A 12996-nucleotide genomic window follows, 5' to 3' on the forward strand; every position below is an offset into this window, starting at 1 on the left:
CCGGGAGGCGCGTTGTCACGGAGACCGGCGCCGGTGCCGGCCCGCCGCGCTGCCCCGGCTCTCCCCCGGCCCGCTCCGCGGCTCCCCCCGGCCCCGCTCCCCGCCGCGGGGTGGTGGCTGCGCTTGGCCATGAGTTTACCGCAGAAGGCGGCTTTGAAACCCGGCGCGGCGGCGGCGGCGGGGACCGGCCCCGGGAGCGGGGCGGCGGCGGGGCCGCCTCCCCCCCCGGCTCCCCCTCACCCGGCGCCGGCGCCTCACCCCAACATCAGGGCCTTGCCGCCACAGCCGCCCCAACAGTATCCTTTGCCCCGGGGGCTCGGGGGTGACTCCCCCTGCCCACAGCGAGCGGAGCCGGGGGGGTGAGGGCTGCGGGGAGCCCCAGGCCTGGGGGCGGAGGGGGGTGAGGGGTCGCGGGGCCCCCCAGACCGAGGGAGGGTTGGGGGTCGCGGGGCCCCCCGGAGCCGGGGGGGGGTGTATGAGGTGGGGGTTGTTGAGGGGTCCCGGCTCTTTTTTGTGTGGCTGTTTGTGTGTGGGGCCCCCTGCGAAGGGGGGCTGCACCTGCTGGGATGGCGCCGGGGAAGGGGGGCCGTGCGCCTCCCCTGTGGGCTGGTTTGGAGGGTCAGCCCTTTCCAGGGGGTCCCTTTTCCCCCTCCCCCAAAGCAGCGGTGACCCCAAGGGTAAACTTTTAATTATAAATCGTTCTTCAGTTTTGCTTCTGGTCCTGCCCAGGTAAGTGCTTTGGTTTTGTTGTTTTTCCAGGGCGAATTTAAACCCAGTTTTTTTTTTTTATTTATTATTATTATTTACATCTGTGGACGATTTTCATATGATTTATTTTATTTTATTTCATTTTTCCTACTCGGCCGCTGGGATTAAATCTCAGGTGGAACGTTTCGCTGAGCAGCTTTCCCTGGCAGGCCACGCGTGATGGGGAGGAAGAGGAGGAGGCTCCCACTCCCCAAAATCCCCCCAGCAAAAGCGGCCGCTGCTACAAAGAGAGGCCGGCGGGGGCTGCGAGTGTTTTTTAAAGGTCTTGGGTTCTGTGCTGCGAGTAGGCCCCGAGTCAGGAGGGAAATACTGCAGGGATCAGCAGGAAAGTGCCTGCCGGCCTGAGGTTTTGTTTGCAGCGTCCGACAGCATCCCGTGGCAAACTGGCTGTTCTCTCCCTGGAGTTTTTTTGGGGGGAGTGTGACGTGAAAAACACACTTTGTGAAATATCCCCGTGCTGTGTTCGCCGGGAATGGTGCAGGGACGGCCGGGAGTGTGTTTTGCTATTAATGTTTGGCGGTGTGTTGGATTTTAAGGTGGAAGCGCCAGGGTGGTTTTCTGTGCTCTCAGAACTGTGTTCCCTGTGTGTGAGCATTTTCCTGCTCTCACTTTCATTTTGGAGGTGGGAAAAGCCAGCTCTTTTATAACCAGTTTAGGTCCATTGTTTTCTTGAACTTCCGGCAAGAATCACCCCTGCCATGACAACAAATTCGTTGCTTAAATCATGAGACTGTTGACGTTAGGGATTTGTTTGGGTCAAGTGAAAACCCCTGGACGTTCTCTTTGCTGGCTGATTTTTGCCTGATTCGTGGCATTCCTTAATTCCAGCCGGTGCTTTAGGAAATATAAAAAGTAGAAAGGTGCTGTCAGCAGAGTCAGCAGGGTCGTGGTGAGTAAAACTGTTGCTCAGGGAGAATTTGCTTCGGTTTTGAGGGATGTTCCAAGAGTTGGAGTGGGAATGCCGTGCACGGGCTGTGCCCAGCAAGGTGCTGGTTTGGCTGGGAAGGGGCTTTTTTCTCGGGGAGGTGGCACTTGGGTGCCCTGACAGGTGGAGTTTGCAGTTTGCCTGGGCTGTCCGGAGCGTTTTATTCTCCGTGTGTTGCTGGGGGGACCCTGCTGGGTCCAACGGGGGCTGTGCTGCCGTGGCTGCTCCTTTTGGTGAACGTTGCATGGAGCACATGAGGGATGAAGTTTGGGTTTATTCTGAGCACAGCCCAAAAACAAAAGGGCTTGGAAAGGCTGGATAAGCTCCTAGAGGAGTGGGGCTGCTGTGTGTCCTGTCCTGGGGACCCAACTGACCAGCAGGGACAGAGAGAGGGAGAAGTGTTAGATGGAAATCACAAGTTGGTGTTATAAAAGTGGGGAGGTTCAAATGACACAGTTTCATTTTTATTTCTAGACATGCCTGTTTTGAAAACATTGTGTTTGACCGATATCTCTCTCCTTAACTCCTGAACTACTGATCTGTGCTTGCAATAGATCCAAACACTTTATTTTTGCTGCTTATTCTGGTGCCCTGGCTGGTTTTATCCTCCACCAAAACCTGTGTTTGATTATAAACAAAAGCTGTTACCTCTCAGTGCTGCTCTGACTGAGGCTGGGAGAGGAGGGTTCATCCCTGATTTACTGGAGTGCAGGGGGTCATCTGAGTTCAGCCTTATTTTTAGCCCTCTTTGGTTTCTTTTTTTTTCCTCTGTGTTTTGATACAACTGTTGAGCCACTGTTACCTCACGGCAGATAAAAGAGTTGCAGGTTTCTCTCTGACTTGGGCTTTTTAAACCAAAGCAGTTTCTTACTGGTGAACTTTGTAACTTTGGAAATACCTGTGGTTTCAGACTTAATGTATCATGAAATTAAACGATATCTGTGTAATTGGAAAAAAATCAAAATTGTGTGAGAGAGAAGTGTTCAGCCTGTGCATGTAACAAGGCATGAGGGAGGGAAAATTAAAATACAGGGGGAAAAAAGATTTTTTTTTTAGAAAATAATATTTTTTGAGAGAAAGAGAAGCTGGAAAGTGATGGACATGAAGAGCAGAAATGTCTGGATGTGAGATTCATTCTGTTTCCGGCTAAATAGGAAGTTATTGGAGCTGCTGTAAGACAAGACAGACTTGTGAGGAATTTCCTTAACACAGTGGCTTTAAGAAGTTAAATTTCCTGTGTAAAAGTAAGTTGGGATAATTCTGTGGCTCTGGTGGTGGCGAGTACTCAGCCAAACCTGATTTCAGGCAGAAACTGTGCTCAGAAGTTGTCAGTATGGATAAACCCTTCAGCTGGAGTCTGACCCTCATTTGGGTGGAAAGGACAAGCGAGGGTGAAGTGACACACAGAAGGGATTTTATAAAAAGTAAATCCCAGTCTGCCCTCCTTGGCTTTGACTGCCAGACTGCCTCTGCAGGAGAAGTTCCAGTGAAGTTGGAGTGAGACTTCTTCCATAAAAAGGTGCAGGAACAAAGGTGCTGCAAGGGCTCTGTGGGTCTTTGTGGTTTTACCTCAGTGGCACGTCTGACACATGTCACACTCCACCCTGTTCTTTACTCTCCCACTTAGGAGTGGAGTATTTTTGTGTGTCTTACATTAAGCTGTTCTTTTAAAAGTCCCTGTGCTGTGAATAAATGTTGTGGATCAATATAATCAGGTCACCAGTTTCTTCCCAGCCTAGACCTGGGCAAACATTGGCTGGTAAGGGACAGCCAGGTTGATGGATGGCACTTGGGGTGACATCTCCAGCTGCTGGTTAATGTGACACTGGTTAATGGTTCAGTCAGGGCCAGCTCAGGGCTGTCTGCAGCTCAGGGCTGCTGTCAGGAGGGTTTTGTTTTCTTTTCCCAACTTCCTCACGTTTTAAGGGAGTTCCTCGTTGTTGATGCAGGCACCAGTAAACTTGACTTTAATCTGGCTGCTTCCATATGGGATTGGGCATCTCTGAAAAACTGGGTGTTCCTCAGGCCATTGCAGGTTGTGGCAGGCTCAGGGTGGGTGTCAACAGACTGTTACTAATTATTTTTTTTCTCTTCTTCCTCCTTGTTAATTCCTTTTCCGAGAAGCAGAGAGGAAGGATTGGTGTTTGGGGGACTGACCTCTCTGAGTTCCATCATTGCTGTGCAAGGAAATGTGTATTTTACTCACATTGCCTCAGTCATTTAGTTTCAGTTTTTCCTGCATTGTTCAGCTAACTGTGCTGTAGTCCCTTTCAGAAGTGCTGTGCTGGTTTCTGCTGTGTTGGGTGGCATCTTCTGGATGCAAGGAGCTTCCCCAAGGGCCAGGAGGAGAGCAGAAAATGCAGTATGGCACTGAGGAATGGCTGAGGCTGTGTGGGAAGTCAGGGTGAGTTCCTGGCAGTGCTTGCCCAGTCTTGGGATGCCAGGCCTGCCTTGGAGATGTGGTTAAATCAAGATTTTGGTGGAGGACTGGGTGCATGGGGTTCTCTGTTGTCTCTCCATGACCCAAGAGCTGAGCTGGAGGAGAAAGTGCCCAGTAATTTTGCCCAGCAGAGAATCTGCAGTGTGCACTGAAGGGTTGGGGTCTCTGAGAGTTGCTGTGATCCCCTCTGGAAGTTTGGAACCAATGCCATCCTCCCTCCTTTACTTCCATTTTGAGTGGTGTTTTCCCACTCAAAGGGAAGTGGGAGCAGCTCTGTGCTCTCTGGAGTTTGTCTGTGGATGAGTTTGGATTGAGAACAAGGGATTTGGGCACAAAAATCAGCTTGAGGAGCATGGTGGTGGCTCTGGTGTGGAGCACTCCCTGGACAGCTTTGACACCAGCCAGAGCACAGCTGGAAACCTCTGCCAGATGCCAGTGGCAGCCACGTATAGTAGGAGTCCTAGTAAAATGTATGTATTGTATGAGTGGCCTATGAGTTTCAGTAAAATATATGTATGGTATAAGTGGCCTTGCCCCAATCCTAGTTGTTCTAGATGGGCTGCAGCTGTGATGTTGTTAATTGGGTGGCAGCTGTGGCTAATGAAGATAACTGGGATAAAAGGGGGTGGGCTGGCTGGTCAGGGAGAGCCTTGGAGGAGCCCTGAGGAAGCAGCAGGAGCAATGCTGTTGTGAAGAGCTGTCTGTGAGGAAACCACTCAGAAGGTATGGGGCTCTAGAAATATGATAACAACAATATGAATACAACAGCCATGTGTGAGGAAAGTGTCAGGAGCATTATGGTTCCCAAAGGGAAGGAGAGGTGAAAGGAGGGACCGGGCTGAGATCAGGGGTATCCCTTGCTCTCTGTTTCTGAGTTGAGGAGGGAATGTTCTGAGATCTCAGCTGGATGAAGGGAAGGGGGCAGAGGTGTTGCCTGGGAAGTGTTTCTGTTTGGAAGTGTTGAAGCTGTGGAGATCAAACATCTTGGGAGGGTTGGAGCAGGAGAGTTGGAGAAGAGACTTCCCTGCTCCTCTGCAGGGGAGGAACGAGCACGGACTGGGGAGTGAGTTGCCAAAAAATAAAGTGCCTTAAGCCCTCTCTGCCATCTCCCCTGTTGATGTTCCCCAGCCTTGGCACATTTCAGTGTTCTTTCAAGCAGCAATAGCTTTAATTTATTTAATGACAAAAGTTAATCATGTTAGAGCGCAGATATGTCACTTTACCAGCTTTGTAAGATTTTTGTGGTGAAATCTCTTGGAGAAAACCATTCTAAAAATGTGATTTCAAGTGGCTTGTTTTCTTCTCATATCCAGGGACATGATTTTGTATATTCTCTGGCAGAAGTCTGGGTGAGGGTTACTTTATCCATTTAAATATATGTGTATTTAATGAGCAGCTCTGATTTGGGAGCAGAGTTTGTGCAAGAAGTTGTTGAGAGAGTAACAGGAGACTCAGAATAAATAACTTTCCTTTTAGATGTTGGGATGTAGAAGGATTTTAATCTGGTTTTTATTTTATCTGTGATGGATTTTGTCCATCATTTTCAGGCTGAAAGGCTTTTCTGTTAGAAGACATTGGGATGTGTTGAGCTGGTGCATTTGCTTTACTTTTGTTTAGCAGTAGGAGTTAGCAGTGAAGATCTCCCTTTAGAAGGCAGGGGTAACCTATATTTTCTTTTTCTCCTAATCCAGCAATTTCAGGGCTAGTCAACTGTCAACTTTAGTTGTGTGTAAATCCACTAATATGATTAGAGTTGCTGGAATTTTTACTCTGGGGAATTACAGATGGGGTATCACTGGTTTACAGGCATTGCTTTGGTAGGAAACTTTATCTGTGACTTGAATGTGGTTGCTGGCAATTGCAAAAGCTTTTCTGGAATGAATGGGGAAGAGAAAACTGGTGTTTGTTCCAAGGCATGAACATGTAGGGGGAGGAGTTGTGTGCCCTGTGCTCTGGAGGAACCAGGGGAAATGAATTTTTCTTGTTTTTTTTATGGGAATGCAGTTGATGACACTCTCACAGTGCTGTGTTTTACACTTGCTGCAGTTTCAAGCACTTCTCTGTACAACTTTTCCTTCCCAAACCCTGGACTCCCAAACAGGAGCTGATGATGTGGAACAGCTGGAAGAAGAAAATAGAATGTGTTCTTAAAAAAGAAAAGGATCAAAGGGAGGAGAGCAAAATCAGCTTTTAGGCTAGTGAAGTTTTCTGGTGCATGTTATTGCTCTGGTTTATTCTTTACCTTTGGAAGGTGTCCCAGGGCGCACTCCCTCTTTTTGGAATAGGTGATGGCACGCTGTTGCTGATGGGACTTGAGTCAAATTGCTGCTGGGCATGGAACTAGGTTAATGGGACAGCATGATTATTTTTTTTTTCTTTCCTGAAAGGAAAATTACATGCTCTGTATTTCAGTTGTACCTGAGGAGTTGTTTTTTACCTTTGTTTGCTGTGTAGCTGAGAAAAGGACAAGTTTCCCCACACCAAGATTGTATCAGGTTTAAATCAATTCTGCCACCAAAAATAAGATATTTTGGTTGTTGGTTGTAACAACGTGATGTTTCCTTTATCTACATGAGAGTTGAAATATTTGTAGAGCTTTAGATAGGCTTGAAAAAAAAAATCCAAGTGGCTTCCAGAATGTCTTGGAAATAAAACTTATCCCATCCTCAGCCGGTCCTGGGAGCCCTCTCTGAGTCTCTTGGAGTGTTGAATGGGTTAGGACTTGTTGAGGTGCACGAGCAGCTGCTCCTTTCCAAGTGCTTGAGCTCAGCAGGAATGAGGCTCCCATGCTCTGGAGTGAGAGTGTCTGCACAGGAATAGCTGGAAAAGTTGGGAGCACAAAGCTTGTAGCAGGGGAGGGGACTGAATGTGGTGGGAACAGAAATTTCCCTGGAGTTTGCTCTTGTTACTGTGAAAACACTAAGCAAGGAGGAATTAATGCAGTTAAAGGTCTTACATAACACAGATTTTCCTAAGTTTGGGAAGCTTTTGGAAGGTGGAAACTGATAAATGTTGCAGGGCTGCTCTGTTTGGGGTTGTCAGATGATGATTATGTGGTTTGGTTTACACGTGAGGGTGACTGTGAGTTACTGAGTTGGAGCAGTCAGAGGAGTCTGATTGCAGTGTCTGTGTCACTGGTGATGGGTGAAAATCCATTTCAGCTGGTGCTATGGCTTTGCTAATGGTGGTCTGAAAACTGATTTCCCTCTTTTATGTGTTATTAATAAGTCATAGAAGTTACTGTGCCTTGAAACTGGCTTTTCCTGGGCTTAGTTTGTTCTCTTGCCAAAAGGCAAAAATGAGAGAAGTCTTTGGTCTTTCAAACCAAGCAGGAGGATCTTTCTATGTGCATCAAAGGAAAAGAGTTTTTTTTTAGTGATGCTCCTTTCAGCTTTGTTTTTTTAGTCACCTCTGTTCTTGGGAAGGCTCCTGAGGATCCTGAGGAAAGGACCTTGTAAAAAACACCCAGTGCATTTCTACTGAGGGGTGAGACCCAGCCCTTCTGTCTTGGAGCTGCCACGAGCTCTTCCACACAACTGTCAGGTCTGATGTGAAATTCAGACTGAAATCTGGTGTGGAGACTTTTTGGGAGTCTTGAATTCCTGTTTGGGGTGATGTACAGGCTCCATAGTGGACACTGAGTTTTGCAATGTGCAGCTGAATCACTGGGCTGACTCAATGTTTTATGTTGGAAAGGGAACTCAGCAGGGTTCTTGGAGTTGAGGGTGAGCAACCTATGCCAGTTGTTTGGGGGGAATTCAAGAACTGAAACCAAAGAAACATTTAAAGCCTGCTTCTTGTGACTTTTAATGTGCAATTCATGGTGCACCTTGAACTCTGGAGTGTGCTGGGAAGGGGATTTCAGCAGCTTTAGCATGGCTCATTTGGAAGGTGCTTTTGGATGTAGTATTTCTTGAGCTGGTGAGACATCTTGAGTTCTACTTGCTCTGTATAATATGAAACCAGCTTCAATTTGCTTTCTCAGTAGTGCTCATACAGTTATAAATACTTGTCACTGGACAGTCTTTTTCCAAATAATCAGTCTTTCTGGGCTCTGTGCTTTGTATTTTAGAGTTGTGAATGCAAATAATTCAGCTGTCAACCTGTCCAGCTTGAGCTTTATGTTTTTCTTCAGTGTTGTGTTTTAAAATTGATTTCAAAGTGCCTTTATGTCTGTCTCTTCAAAAAGAAAAAAAAGACCTAATTTGTGCTGATATGCAAATATCACAAAGCCTAAGTTTCAATGAGTTTAAGCTGTTTGCCTTAATTCCATTGATTACCTTTCCAAAACACTTTGTCAATTTTGAAAAAGTTCATCTGCTCAGATAAACTCCTCTATATTTTGATATTGGGTTGTGAGGTTGTGCACCATAAAAAATAATTCCCATTTTGCCCCAGATACCCCATCTCATGGAGGTGCCAGCAGTACCTGGCATTGCCAGCAGTCTCCAAAACAATTGGCCCTTGGCACAGCCCCTCCCTGCCTTGCTGCAGCCAAAGCACACTTCATCCACTCACACTGATGTTAGGAGCATTAAATAAACGAATGAATTGTACTGTCACCAAATTCCCATCCTGGCAGCTGAAGAAATGAGAGTTTTATAGCCAGGACCCCTGTCCAGAATGTCATCTAGGATGTCAGGGGTGGGAACAGTCAGCAAAAAGCTTTCTGGTGAAATGTGTGAGCCTTACAGAGAGTGATGGTGTGGAGTGCTGTAAAAGCTTGAATTACCAGACATCTGATGCTCCAGGATGAGTATTAATCAACCTAGGAAGGGTGTGGAGAAAGGAGCTGGAGCACAGCAATAAAAAATAAAACAAGGGAGCAGGACAGACACAGAGAGTGGGGAGAGCTGGGTCTCTGCTGTCAGGTCAGCTCTGTCTTGTTGTTTGAAAGGAGTTTTTGGGGGAAGAATGCAGCCAGGCTTGGAAGTGTTGAAAGCAGGGATGGCTCTTGGCCTCCATCAGGGAGTTTGAGGTCTCACTGGTTGAGCTAAAACTCCTAAAGGTCACTGATGCTTTGGAAGCTCTTGGAAAAGTCTGCTGAGCTTCCACCACTGGGAGGAGAGTTGCAAATATTCCCTCAAAGGAGGAGAATTCACTCCTCAGGCTTGGATTGCTTTTTCTTGTGGTCTAGCTCCATCCTTGCTTTTATGATGTTGTGCTTAGGAATGGGAGACAAAATATCTGTATCATCCACACTGGCTGCGAGTGGGTCTGAAATGTCTCTGGGTTGTGGGGATAAAGGAGGGAGATGAAATGTGTTCCAACCAGTTTGGGGAGCCAAATTGCACTGCAGCCCCTGATAATGTCCAAGGTGCTAGGGATATCCAAAATGTTTGATTTGATCCATTCCTGTTCTGCAGTGTTCCAAAACATCAGCATTTAAGGGAAAAATACTTCTGTTACTCTTCCCATCCACAGTGTTGGTCTTAACTATGGTTAATTTAAAAAAAGGCTGCTAAAATGGCACTGGGATTGTTTGGGGCCAGTTCTCAGGGCTTCCCTGTCCGTGCTTAAGGTGGTGATAGCACTTGTGGCCATGGTGGTGATGAAATCCAAATGTTTGTAGGTGGAAAGCTCAGTCTTAAAGCCCTGCTGTGGCTGTAGAGGTACTGCAGTCTGCAATCAGCACAGCTGGGGTTTGTGTCCTCAGAAAAGGAGCTGAGGTGGTGCAGATGGGCCCCAGCAGCCAGGCAGGGACAGGTCCTGCAGTTTCCTTTCCTTTGCCATGTGGGACAGTGCATCAGGTACATCTTCACTGACTGTTGGTTCTGTGTGTGGCATCACATCAGCAGCTGCAGACTTCCCTCTGTGTTCTGTCCCTGTTTGTGGCCTGAATCTATAGAATCCCAGAATGGTTTGGGTTGGGAGGGACCCTAAAGCTCAGCCCCTAAAGCTCATCCTGTTCCACAGGGACAGCTTTCACTGGACCAGGTTGCTCCAAGCCCCATCTGACCTGGGTGAGCCAATGGAAGTAAAGCAGGATTTCTTTGAATGGGAAATGCTCAGAAACTAATTTACTGCTCATCTCCAGAGCCAGGTGGGGTGAATATGTCATTGCTGTTTCTCTTTCTTGGCTTGCCCTGCACAGGTGTGTGTGAAGTGTGCACCTCAGATTCCTTAGGAGGGGAAGTTGGAGGTGCAGAGGGTTGAACTGAGGAGACTCAGGGCTCTCATCCTACCAACAGCCCTCTGTGAATTTGGTTTTTGTGCAGCTGTGTAGGATGCTCTGCCCTCCCTGGATGCCAGCTTTCCCTGGATTTCATTTTGTATGACACAGAATTTTATTTCAGGGGAAGTCATAAGCTCTGCATGTGGCAAGAAGGGACTTAAGGTTTTATTTCATGTTGATAAACTGCTGAAATGAAGATTATGGGCCAAAACCCACAAGGAATTACAGCACTGGGAATGGAAATGAGCATCAACATTCTGGAGAATCATTCTTCCAGGATTCCTTGCTCAGCTGATGAGATGACCATCATTCTGGGTGCCAACACTGCTGTCACCACAACAGAGTGACCAGCAGAGCATTGCATTTCCCCATGAGGTCACAGTGTGAAGTGTTGGAGACACCACAGGAAGCACAGCTGAGTGAATGAGACAGTAAAATACCAGGCTGTTTGATATTCCTGCTTATCATCCACATGGAGAGCCTGGCTCAGAAATAGATGGATGCTGCTGCAGGGTCCCCAACCCTCAGCACACAAGCAGGGGCTGTCCCCGTGGAGCAGAGGGGGGTAAAGCCTGCAAAGCTGGAGTGATTTATTTGTGTTATTGGGGCACAGAGTTTGAGGTGAGTGGGCAGGGCCAGTTCTGTGGTAATGGCATGCACAGGAAACAAAAAGGTGGTTTTTAGTGCTTCACAGCAATTCAGACTCCTGGTGAAAGTTGCCATGAATGAGCTCTGCAGTGCTCATGTCTGGGTGGGAACTTTCTTTTCTGTGGTGTAACAAGGTGCCCCAGCTGCAGGAACTGCTGGCACTGAGGGGAAGCCAGAGCTGGGAGGTTTTACTTTGTGAGTTCAGCATGAGGGAAGGTAGGATGTCATACCCACACAGGTTTATTCCAGGCTGTAACCTGAATAAAAGCTTGTGAATCTTTCTCTGCAATGGGATCCTGTTCCTCCTGCTCTGCCTTCCCCTGCTTGTGCCTTTTCAGTTATGTCACCTGTCTGCTTTGGCCCTTGTGGTTTTAATGCTCTTACCTGGTTATTTGTGCACAGGGCAAACTTGGTATAGAAATAACTCTGTGTGTGTGTGTTAAGTAACTGCTCTGAAGGAAGCAGCCCCAAACAATCTCAATTTTCTCTTCCTGGTGGGGCTGTTGGGACTGGGGTGTTCCCCAGTTTGTGTCCCGTGCTGTAGTGGCAGTGGCTCTGTGCTGCCCAGCCCAGAGCAGTGTGTGGTTATCAGCTTGCCTCCCTCTCCCTGAGCTGCTATCAGGCCAGAAACTGCTGTTTCAGCTGCTGCTCAGGGGACAGCTACACTGAATTGGGGCACCTTTGTTTTCATTGGATTTGTGTGAGATAGTGCCTGGTTTGGCTGTTTGATGTGAATTTCTTTAAGCTCAATGATTGAAATTCGGGAGTATTTGAAAATAACTGTTGTATCTGCAGTTGCATTTCAGAGTGGGAAAGGAGGAGGATGGGTGTGGCTTCAGCTGTGTTGTCTGCTCTGTGGCATTTTATTTAAAAACCTCTTTTTTCCTGCCAGACTAGATGTGCACAAGCATCTGATGCAGCCAAAAGTGCAGAGAACAGCTGAGGAACCATTCCTGTTCCTTTTGGAATAGACCAAAAGCCAAAGTTACTCCAGAAAGGAGTGGGCTGGTGTGTGTGTCTGGCCAGACAGGAGATCAGAGCCTTCTCCTCCCTGGCTGTCTCCTCCCAGTCACTCCTTGTCATCTCCATCAAGGCAGCTTGCTCACAGCCTTGCTTTGGATATTTTTACAGCATCTACCAGGAGGTTTGCTCAGTCTTAGCCTTGTTTAGCTGCTGTTCAGTGTGAGACTACTACTGTTGCTTTTTTTTTCCTGCTTGAAGATTCAATAAAGGAAATTATCATCACAAGTTGTGGCTCTGACATTGTCTCATGTCAGATCTGCCTCTGTCTCCCCTGGCCCTTCCTTGGCTCTGCCTGGGAGTTTGGTGTGTGTGATGTGTTTTTTTGAATGCATGTCTCCTGTTGGAGATTCCTACTTTCCCCTCATTTCTTGAACAATGTGGTTTCTTCACTCTGAAAACTCCTTCTCATTCTCTAGGAGTGATGGTTCTGACCAACATCTGGGATGAGGATCTTCCATTTTCCCCAGGGATGGTTGAAATTAATTTGGTTGGTGCCTTTGCTTGGAAAAGTGACCCAGGAATTTTTCCAAGCACATCTCTTTTTCTCCCAACCCTTCTGCAGTGCCCAGAGCAGCTGTGGCTGCCCCTGGATCCCTGGCAGTGTCCAAGGCCAGGCTGGATGGGGCTTGGAGCACTCTGGGATAATGGAGAGTGTGGAATGGGGGTGGAATGAGCTTTAGGGCTGCTTCCCACTCAGACCATTCTGGGATTCCCTGATTCACTTCCACATTTAACTGTTTCCAGCAAGGATCATTTTACTGTCACAGCTCAGGGAGGACTCTTGAGCTGCCAGGCCAGGGTGGGTGTGGTTGTCTTTGTGGGGAGTGTTATCAGCTGGGGCAGAAATGCCTTCCTGAGCAGCTGGAGGGCTTTTGGCAGCCCCTTTGCATTCCATGGTCTGCAGAAGGAGGTTTGCAGTGTGCAGAGGTGCCTCCATGTGTGCTCAGGGCTCTGGCAGCTGGCACACCATTCCCCTGCTGGACTGTTCCATACAGAAATATGGTTTTTATCACTTTC

At 47.8% G+C, this 12996-nt stretch overlaps 1 protein-coding gene across 2 annotated transcripts in view; it reads left to right on the plus strand.

Moving 5' to 3' along the window:
- The first annotated feature begins 215 nt into the window (after positions 1-215).
- The window catches only part of EIF4G3 (eukaryotic translation initiation factor 4 gamma 3), a 147538-nt gene continuing 134757 nt past the window's right edge, over positions 216-12996 (plus strand). For both annotated transcript variants that reach the window (XM_063176922.1, XM_063176923.1), the window contains exon 1: positions 216-296. The gene's annotated coding sequence lies outside the window, so the exon portion shown is untranslated. The remainder of the gene's footprint in view (positions 297-12996) is intronic.

Source organism: Melospiza melodia, chromosome 26 (genome assembly GCF_035770615.1).
Source record: "Melospiza melodia melodia isolate bMelMel2 chromosome 26, bMelMel2.pri, whole genome shotgun sequence".
Classification (NCBI taxonomy): Eukaryota; Metazoa; Chordata; class Aves; order Passeriformes; family Passerellidae; genus Melospiza; species Melospiza melodia.